Raw genomic sequence first — 10,282 nt, forward strand, 5'->3', positions numbered from 1 at the left:
TGTATTAAAGACCGCAGGATTAAACTATCTACACTTCTGATTAAGTGTGTACATAACTATACCCAAGAATTAGGGATAAAACAATTATTTCAGTGAAGTATAGGCTACAATAGGCTATAATGAAGAATAGGTTCACCAGATTAATTCCAGGGATGAAAGGGTTGACATATGAGGAGAGATTAGACAGTTTGGGTTTATACTCACTGGAGTTTAGAAGGATGAGAGGGTGTCTGATTGAGATATAGAAAATGTTAAAAGGGATTGATAATGTAAATGTAGACCAAGTGTTTCCTCTTAGGAACAATCTTGAACAAGAGTCACAGGTATAGGTTGAGAGGTGGTAGACTTAAAACTGAAATGAGGAAAAACCATTCTCACAGAGGGTGGTGAATTTGTGGAACCTGCTGCCCATAGTATGGTCCAGTTTGAAGCACTGAATGGTTTCAAGAGATAGATATATTTCTGATTTTAAAAAAGGATAAAGAGATATGGGAAATGGATAGGCGGAGGTGGATTGGAGACCAGGGAGAGATCAGCCATGACCCAATTGAATGGTGGAGCAGGCTCAAAGGACTGAATTTGCCTACTTCTGCTCCTAATTCCCATGTTCATATATAACACGTTGAATTGAAACTCTCAATGTTTTTGTATATTTGGGTTAGCTTAGCCATTGCTATGTTATCAGGATCTTTCAGAATGGGTGTCCGACTTTCCAGAATAAATTGTTCTTTGTTTTACTGATTCAAGGAGAAGGAGGAATGAAACACCCAATAGGCTGTAATGATGCTGGCAGATGTGATATGATTAAGGGTAGGTAGGAGTGTCCAGGGAAAAAAGGAGATCTCACATGTTAGGAGATAACTCCTCATGTGACAGCTCCTTTGCAGGTGTCTAGTGTTTCTAGTAATTGTTGCTGATTTTTTAAAAATCTTCTCTTTAAGCTTGGGCATTGAAATGTTTATCCCTGCCCTTTTCTGCAATAAGAAGTCTCACAACACCAAGTTAAAGTCCAACAGGTTTATTTGTGTGTGTCGATATGCACGATCTTCTTGGAGATCCTCTCCACTTGGAGCCGACAGTTTGCGGTGTCGATGGTAGTCATGATGTGGAGACAGTAGTCCGTGTCAATAAGAGCAATCTTCTTGGAGATCGTCTTCTTACTGTGCGACTTCTTACTGTGTTTACCTCAGTCCAACACCAATATCTCCACACCATGACTACTTTTCTGCAATGGACATAACTCCATATAGCTCGTGACATTGAACAACCAGTGCACAGAATGAGAAGATTTTATAAAACAGAGAGATAACAGAGGGTCGTAGTAAGAGCAAGAAAAGAGAGCATAGTTTTCCTGGTTAAGCCATGTGGACAGCAATATATTTATTGACTATTCGCTTGCTATGAGAGTAACTGCAGTAGCTGATAATTAAGCTGCAAATAAGATGAGGGAAGACGTGCTTTTCATTGCTTCTTACAGTATTTGCAGACACAGTGCAGTGCTTAGTATGCCATGGAGCCTCAGTTGAATGGCAAGATATGATACAGTAGAGGGACTCATTACAAGAAACAATTCCTATCTTGGATGAACATGCCAAGTCATTGAAATTTTTCCTGTACTGAGGATATGTCCTGTTGGGTGAAGTTGACAAAATTGACTCTTTAGAGGTGTCCTCTCAGATGTGCCACAGGACTGGGCTCAGAATGCATTTCCTCACTTCTTACACTAAAATCAGAGAGTCATGGTACCCTTCTTCAGGACACATTTAATGTGGTCTCTCCATGCTATAATGCTAACCTGCTGTTTTTGCTCCCAGAGGAACTGCACCATTCTTGGAGATGCTGCCTGTCTTCTTATGATGGCAGGCCTATTGACGATCTCAGCCCACCACCTTAGCTAACTGCCCGTAATATTCAAAAACCCATGGAAAATCTACCTATGGTTAAGTCAGTTAGGCTCAATGGTTAAGATAGTTCAAACCTCTCATGATCTCTTGTGAACAAACAACACAGCTGCCCCAATACAATGCTTGAAGTGAAAAATCAGAAAATCAGTCTTCCACTGTGCATTGCAATCTACAAATTGATTGCATGGAAACCTTACACTGTGAGTGTTCATATATTCACAAATCCAGTTCATTAGAGGACAGCAGCAAGTGATCCTCAATCTTTGCAACAGTTATAACAGAACATTGAGAAATTGGATAAGCCTCTCACCCTCTCCAAACAGTATAGCACTTATGTTTTGTTGGAAAGGGGGCATTATAATTACAGCACTTATGTTTTGTTGGAAAGGGGGCATTATAATTGGGATAAACACCATTCTGTGTTTTGTATAGGCTGGAGTTGATAACAAAATTGTAACAGTGGTCATCCTCATTGTCACAGGGCAGTTCTTGTCAGGGCAACCCCTCCCTCTTCAATTTACTTCCTTTTGGCACATGCTTAGAAAATTATTTATTTATAAGCTTCAGCATAATTAGAGTACTTCAGTGTTCAACCAGGTATGATATTTTGGCTCTGCAAAACATCCTTCTTCTGTAAAATCTTCCCTTGAGAGCCATACATTGACTTGCCATCCCCTTTTGTTCATGCTATTCATCACTTAAAAAAAAGGTGACAACAGCCACACAATCCAAGAGGCTGTGCTCTTATGATGGTGACAAGATTCTCCCATCAGTGCTATAAATAGGTTCAAAGGGGGCACATGCAGGCCCTTTAACTGATTAAAATTGGTCTTCTTTAATTTGATTATCTTAATGAGCTCAATTGATGTTTTGAAAACAGCTTCACACAAATCTAATAGGAAGCAGAAACCACCATCTGCAACAGATGACTGATCAAATACATTTGGCATTCCTGGTTCAAGGTGTCATTTGGCTAGTTGAAATATAATGACACCCAGCATATTTCAGCATTAATTAGTTTGAAGTCAATGTTGAGAATAAAAATGTTTTTTTTTAAAGCTGGGATTAGCATTGTTATAGACTGTCAGGTGGTGAAGAACAATTTCATTTTCTCCAGTCAATATGAGAGGATATATCTCTGGCAATCTTTTCCTTCCTTTGCAGTTTTAACATATTATCCAATGACTAACTACAAAATTCATTTATTTCAATTTGGTTCCATTTGTTGCACTGTTAAATGAGCAGCTGAAACTTTCCAATAGACATAAATACTTTGACATATAAAATTCTCAACCTGATCTTTTAGAAGGTTAGCAGTAGGTCTTTATTTCATTATTTTGTTCTCCAATGGCCATAAAGTTCAGTTCATTCAAAACCTTTTCATCCATATCCTTTCCTGTACCATTCAATTAATCAATCACCCATGTGTTTGCTAAACTACAAAGGTTCATGTTCATCCAATGCTTCATATATAAGATTCTTTCCCATTTTGTTTAAATCCCTTCATGATTTCATCTTCAGATGACTTCTTCCAGCCTTGCCTCGACCCTGCTCCCCCGCCTTCCTCCCTCATTCACCATTCATTAGCATCGTACTTACAGCTGCCTAAGTTCCACGGACTAGAACCTATGCCTAACTCGTTCATGCCCTGTCTTCAAACTCATTTCTTTGACCAATGTTTTAGTCACTCTCCTAATCAATTTTTTTTCTGGATGCCCCTGTGGAATATCTTTTGATGCTTTTCAATGTTAAAAGATATATATTATATGTATAGCTACCAGTTGTTGTTGGTGACCTCTTTAGAAGGTTCAAAACAAGAATTATATTTAGTAACTTTGTCATTAGGAATAAACAATTAGTTTTAAGAAATTTATATTTATACAGGTAAACATTAAAGCTAAGGTATAGTTTTAGGTAGGTTTAATGTTTCTGTGCTTGCCTGGAGGTTGTGATTAGTTTTCAGGTTGGGCAAACAATACTTGTCTGTGTGGGGGTTTAATTTCAATATCCAGCTGAGACTCTATTGTGTTTTAGAGCATCTGAATGCAGGCTACCGAATTGCCTGGCAACTAAAGTTTAAAATGGGAGTAAGCCTTTTCCTTTGTTTTGTAATTTGTAACCTGTTGTGATTCAGGTCAAAAACTCCACAGTTTTTGAAACCTGCCTGGATCATAGGTTTTGCACCTTGAATTTGGCTAGGAAAAGCATGCTATGATTCACCTTAAGTATGATTCAAATGACCCACTCGAGCTTTTATCAAACAAAATTTATTTAAGAATATAGTTAACATGTATGGAAAGAAAATTAGCAATAACTTTTATCAATTACAAACAAAAACAAAATCACAATAATGTATAACCCTTAACAAATATATCTAAGATGTTCCAATCAAAGCCACAACGTCCTTTTCACAGGTTTAACACAGCAAAGACTAATGCTCATGCAATACTGGAGCTGAGTCCTTTGGATGGATGTTGCAGTTCTCTTGAAAAACTTAGAACATTTTGAATCAGAACAGCTTCTCTGAACACAAGGGAAACTCTCTGGTCAAGCCACCAACAGCAGATTTTCCATTCCAGGAAGGCTTTTACCTAAATAGCAGAATTTTCGAAGACCAAGGAGAGAGAGAGAGAGAGAGAGAGACACTTCTTTCCAGCTTAATGTCCCTTCTAAAAAACTAAAAGCTGCAGCTCAGAACTGAAAATGAAAGAGCTCCAATCACCTGACCTGCAAACACTCTTCCTCGTGGAAGGGTCATAAAACTAATTCTCAAAGTAAAAATAAACAACACCCATTTAAAACAACTTAAGGAGCAATAGAAGAACTCCTCATAGGCAGCTCAACAACAATAAAATCAGATGAGGCTGTAAGCACAATTTTAAAAAATCTCTTAGAAGTGTACTAACATCAGAAATCCAAAAACTAATAAGTACAGTTGAAGACTGGGAGAGAGAAAGGATGCATCTCTCAAGGTCTGCTCAAAGTTGAAAACTTATAATGGAGTATAATGGAGACAATCAGCTGGAGATCTACAGTGAAGCTAGGGACTAATGGAAAGATTAAAGATCCAGAGAGCTATAACAAAGAAGAATTCAGGGAAAATCAGAAACTCAGTGAGTAGAGACAAAAGGCAAAACAGAGCCAGGAAATGTTGGGGCAGAATGATTGGTAAGAACTACTAGAAAAAGGCTGTCTAAAAGTAATTCTAGTAATTGTTTTATTGCTGTGAGCAGATTGTGAAATTGTGACTGAGACCTAAAAGGTGGTTGAATAGTGTAATGTTGTTAAAAGTGTGGAAAGAACAAAGATTTCCTTTGAAATCCTGGCACAACCTCACTGCTAAAGATGGATTAGAAGCTGTGCTCCACCTGGTCTTTGGAAAACACAAATTGGATTTTGGAACGTGCATTGTTAAGTGAATGTATTACTCCTGGACAAGATGTATTTTTGAAAATTGAGTTTAGGCACACTCATATGACCACCATCTGTGTATGGGGGGTGGGGGGAGGGTTGTGGGGGAAATTCTGAGAAGAAATCTGCAACCATTGGCTTGGTTGCTGATGAAACAATTGTAACATCAAATATATTTTACCATCCATATTAAGACTAAATTGGTGTCTAAGTGTTAAGCTAAAGAGGGAGCAGATGTGTATTGTCTTATAATTCATTTGTTATGTTTAGTAAATGTTTATTTTGCTGTTAAAACTAATCAGCAGTCCTGTGACTCCATTTAAAGTAAAAAAAAATAAAGTTTATTTATTAGTCACTAGAAAGCTTACATTATCACTGAAAATCCCCTAGTCACCACACTCTGACTCCTGTTCGGGTACACCGAGAGAGAATTTAGCATGGCCAATGCTTCTAACTGGTATGTCTTTCGGACTGTGGGAGGAAACCGGAGCATTCAGAGGAAATCCACGCAGAATAGGGAGAATTGCTGACTCTGCATAGACAGTGACCCAAGACGGGAATTGAACCCGGGGCCCTGGCACTGTAAGGCAGCAGTGCTAACCACTGCCCCTAGTTCCTCCATATTTGATAAAACAAAAACAAAAATAGCCATTACAATCTTTTGAGCCAGCATTCCATTTTGGGATCCTTTTGTCCAGTCACTGGGAATGTCCGGGGCTACATTCACTGTGAATAAGAACTATACGAAAACATGGTTGGTGGTTTCCCTGGAGCCCAGCTTAATTGGATATCAGATGAAATTATGCATGAAGGATCACATGACAGATTTTCCTATTAAAGATCAACAGTCCTATATTTTAATTGGCTGCACAACATTTTTATACCCTCTTGTGTTTCCTTAACACTTGTCGTAATCCAGTTAAATGGAAATGTAGCTTACTGTTTCTGCAGTTAAGTCCAATATTTGAATTTGCTATGCGGAATGTCATATATGTTGGGCTGTAACTTCCGTAGGGTGACAATCAGAGTTGGAGTGTGACCCCACTCCTAGCTACCTGGCTGCGGAGGGCAGTCGGGATGGGGAGGGAAGTTAGGGGGAGGGGAGGGCAGTTAGGGGTGTTGGAAAGGCAGTCAGAGTGCTAGAGTTGTAGTTAGGAGATAGACAGGGCAGTTAGGGTGGGGGTATTTTGAAGTGTTGGGTGTGTAGTTGGGGTGGGGGTGCTCTGAGAGGAAAGTGGTAGTCAGAGGTTCTGGGCTGTTTGGGATTGGAGAAGGTAGTCAGGCATGGGGTGGTGGGATCAGGTTGGAGCAGGACCATAATTATTCAGAAGTTAGGAGTGGTTTCTTCTAACTTTTTTGATTTGATTTAGATTTATTATTTTCACATGTATCAACATACAGTGAAAAGTATTGTTTCTTGCGCGCTATTCAGGCAAAACATACTGCTTATACAGAAGGAAATGAGAGAGTGCAGAATGTAGTGTTACAGTCATAGCTAAAGTGTAAAGATCAACTTAATGCAATGTAAGTCTATTCAAAAGTCTGACAGCAGCTGTGAACAAGCTGCTCTTGTGTCAATTGGTCGGTGACCTCAGATTTTTGTATCTTTTTCCCGAAGGAAGAAGGTGGAAGAGAGAATATCCAGGGTGTGTGGAGTCCTTAATTATGCTGGCTGCTTTACTGAGGCAGCGGGAAGTGAAGACAGAGTCAATGGATGGGAAACTGGTTTACGTGATGGATTGGGATACATACATGACCTTTTGTGGTTCTTTGCAGTCTTGGGCAGAGCAGGAGTCATACCAAGCTGTGATACAACCAGAAAGAATGCTTTCTATGGAGCACCTGTAAAAGTTGGTGAGAGTCGTGGCTGACATGCCAAATTTCCTTCATCTTCTGAGGAAGTAGAGGTGTGGGTTGGCTCTCTTAACCATAGTGATAGCATGGGGAGACCAGGACAGGTTGTTGGTGATCTGGACATCTAAAAACTTGAAGTGCGTTCTGTAACTAATACTGTAGGACAGTCAGAACCATCTGAAGATTGCAATTCAAATCAAAGCTGTGCATGGTTCTCAATGCAGGGTAATTGCCTAACGGAAGTTTGAGCTTCCCCAGACAATTCCACATAATCCTCACTTAGGAGGTGGGTTTCTACAGCACATCTTTGTACAACGCCTTGGAGAATGAAACTATGAGACTGTAATGTTGAGGCACATACTATGTGAACTGTAAGATTATCAAAATAATATCTCAGCCCACTCACTTTCTTTCCCATCATATTCCCTCAAACTAAAAGCTGTTTTGAAATCTATTCATTCTGTGTGCTATGTAAATTAGCAATCTGTGGAGATTGCAATATTTAAAGTACAGGATTGGAACATTTAAGGTATAGGATGTTCCAATGTTTGTTACATTTGTGCCTAATAACAAGGGCAGAACTCTCCTGGAATGTTATGATAAATCATCAGATCATCTCAAGGTCTCTGAATATTTTTGATCAGTCAGTTTTTAATCAGAAGAGTAAAGTTCCAAGCAGGGACAGGAAGTTCTCCCAGTTTTTTTTGTTTTTATTCCAATTCAATCAAATCGAGTCCAATTCAGAGTGTCAACAAGTTGAGACATTCCCGATCCAAGCTGACAAAACAGGGCTCTCACCTCCTGTCTTGGGCTTGATCTACATGATCCAAGCTGATTGGAATAGGCATAGCTCCTCCTCCAAGGCTCGGTCTCATTTGTATCTTATCCAAAAGGTTGAGATGCCGCTTTTAAAAATTGCTTAAATGAAGCTAAAATGTAACCTAATGACTTCAACCAAGCACAGCATGTCGATACTACACTTGATCTTAGCCAAAAGACCAAGAAGCAATCCCAGTTAACAAACATAAAATGGATTGCAGTTAGCAAACGAAGTGGGGTTGAAGGAAGCCCAGAGGCTCAGCAAGGCAGCCAAAGGTGTTGGCCCATGGAACAGAAGTACCCTTTAGAGCAGTGGTTTGCTTGGTATGACTGCGGAGCTGAAATTGTGCATGTAAACTCATGTTTTAATGAACTCGGAAACCCGGGGAAACATAATCTCAGAAGGCAAGATTCAAACCCTGTGAGATGGACCCTTGTGGAAGAATTCTAACAGGAGGCAGAGAGTTGGAATCAATAGGTGCTTTTCTGGTTGGCAGTTGGTAACTAGTGGAGTGCCGCAGGGATCAGTGCTGGGGTCTCAACTGTTTACCATTTACATAGATGATCTGGAGGAGGGGGCTAAGTGTAGGATAACAAAATTTGCTGATGACACGAAGATGAGTGGAAAAGCAAATTGCGTGGAGGACGCGGAAAGTGTGCAGAGAGATCTGGATAGGCTGACTGAGTGGGCGAGGACCTGGCAGATGGAGTATAGTGTTACCAAATGTGAGGTTATCCACTTTGGCAGAAATAATAGTGGGAGGGATTATTACTTAAAGGGTGAAAAGCTGCAGCATGCTACAGTGCAGAGGACCTGGGGGTCCTTGTGCATGAGTCACAAAAACCCAGTTTGCAGGTGCAGCAGATGATCAGGAAGGTGAATGGAATGCTGGTCTTTATAGCGAAGGGGGTAGAATATAGAAGTAGGGAGGTCTTGCTGCAACTGTACAGGGTATTGGTGAGGCTGCAACTAGAGTACTTGTAGGGAGTACTTGGCCTTGGAGGGAGTACAGAGAAGGTTCACCAGGCTGATACCGGAGATGAGGGGGTGAGCTTATGAGGAGAGATTGAATAGACTGGGCCTGTACTCGTTAGAGTTTGGAAGGCTGAGGGGGGATCTTATTGAGACATATATGATAATGAAGGGGCTAGATAGGGTAGACATAGCGAGATTCTTCCCGCTTAGAAAGAAAAACAGAACTAGAGGGCACAGTCTCAAAATAAGAGGAGGGGGGGTGCAGTTTAGAACAGAGTTGAGGAGGAACTTCTTCACTCAAAGGGTGGTGAATCTCTGGAATTCTCTGCCCATTGAAGTGGTGGAGACTACCTTGTTGAATATATTTAAGTCACGGGTAGATAGATTTCTGATAGACAAGGGAATTAAGGGTTATGGGGAGAAAGCGGGAAAGTGGAACTGATCCACTTCAGATCAGCCATGATCTTATTGAGTGGCGGGGCAGGCTCGAAGGGCTAGATGGCCTACTCCTACTCCTATTTCTTACATTCTTATGTTCTTATGGAAGCCATCCAAAGAACCACAGAATCCCAACAGTGCAGATGGAGGCCCATCGAGTCTGCCCCAATTCTCTGAAAAAGCATCCCACATAGGCCTATCCCCCTAAACTAGTGCATTTTTACCCATGGCTAAACCACCTAACCTACACTACTTTGGACACGAAGGGGCAATTTAGCATGGTCAATCCACCAAGCCTGTACCTAATCTTTGGACTGTGGGAGGAAACCAGAGCACCCAAAGGAAACCCACACAGACATGGGGAGAATGTGCAAACTCCACAGAGGCACTCATCCGGAATTAAACCCAAGCACTGTAAGACAGAAATGCTAACCACCATTTCATACTTCAAGACTGTTATTGCAACAAGCAAAATAAAATCAATATCAGCTAAATATTGCTTTGTTGGAAACTAGCACACTAAATTGCAGAGAAGGTATTCCCATTAAATTTCTTAATACAACTGAAAATCCCATGCCACATCTATACATTACACCACGTGCTCAACAGGGATGTAATTTTGTAATCAACATTATTTGGGTGTCCTTAGAAATGAGGGCCTGATTTTATCATTTTGATTCTAGGTGCTGGGCAGGCTTGATTCTGGGAGTGTTTCAGATCCGATTTTTAGACCCATTTTCCAGTGCCCCCATACGCACTCTGCCTGGAAAAAAAAGCGATTCTGAATCACGCTGCAGAAGCCTGTGGGTGGGGCTTATCGCACCTGAAACCCTGCAGCTCCAATATCGCCTCCAACTGCGCACGCTCACCAAAAAAAGGT

At 40.6% G+C, this 10,282-nt stretch overlaps 1 non-coding gene across 1 annotated transcript; it reads right to left on the reverse strand.

Annotated features, from left to right (window-relative positions):
• Positions 1-7,981: 7,981 nt before the first annotated feature.
• On the reverse strand, positions 7,982-8,179 carry LOC145353568 (U2 spliceosomal RNA). The gene has a single exon (XR_013888739.1). It is a non-coding gene; the product is annotated as a U2 spliceosomal RNA (small nuclear RNA).
• Positions 8,180-10,282: the final 2,103 nt, after the last annotated feature.

The sequence above is a fragment of the Carcharhinus amblyrhynchos genome, chromosome 15 (genome assembly GCF_965287045.1).
Source record: "Carcharhinus amblyrhynchos chromosome 15, sCarAmb.v2.hapA, whole genome shotgun sequence".
NCBI lineage: Eukaryota > Metazoa > Chordata > Chondrichthyes > Carcharhiniformes > Carcharhinidae > Carcharhinus > Carcharhinus amblyrhynchos.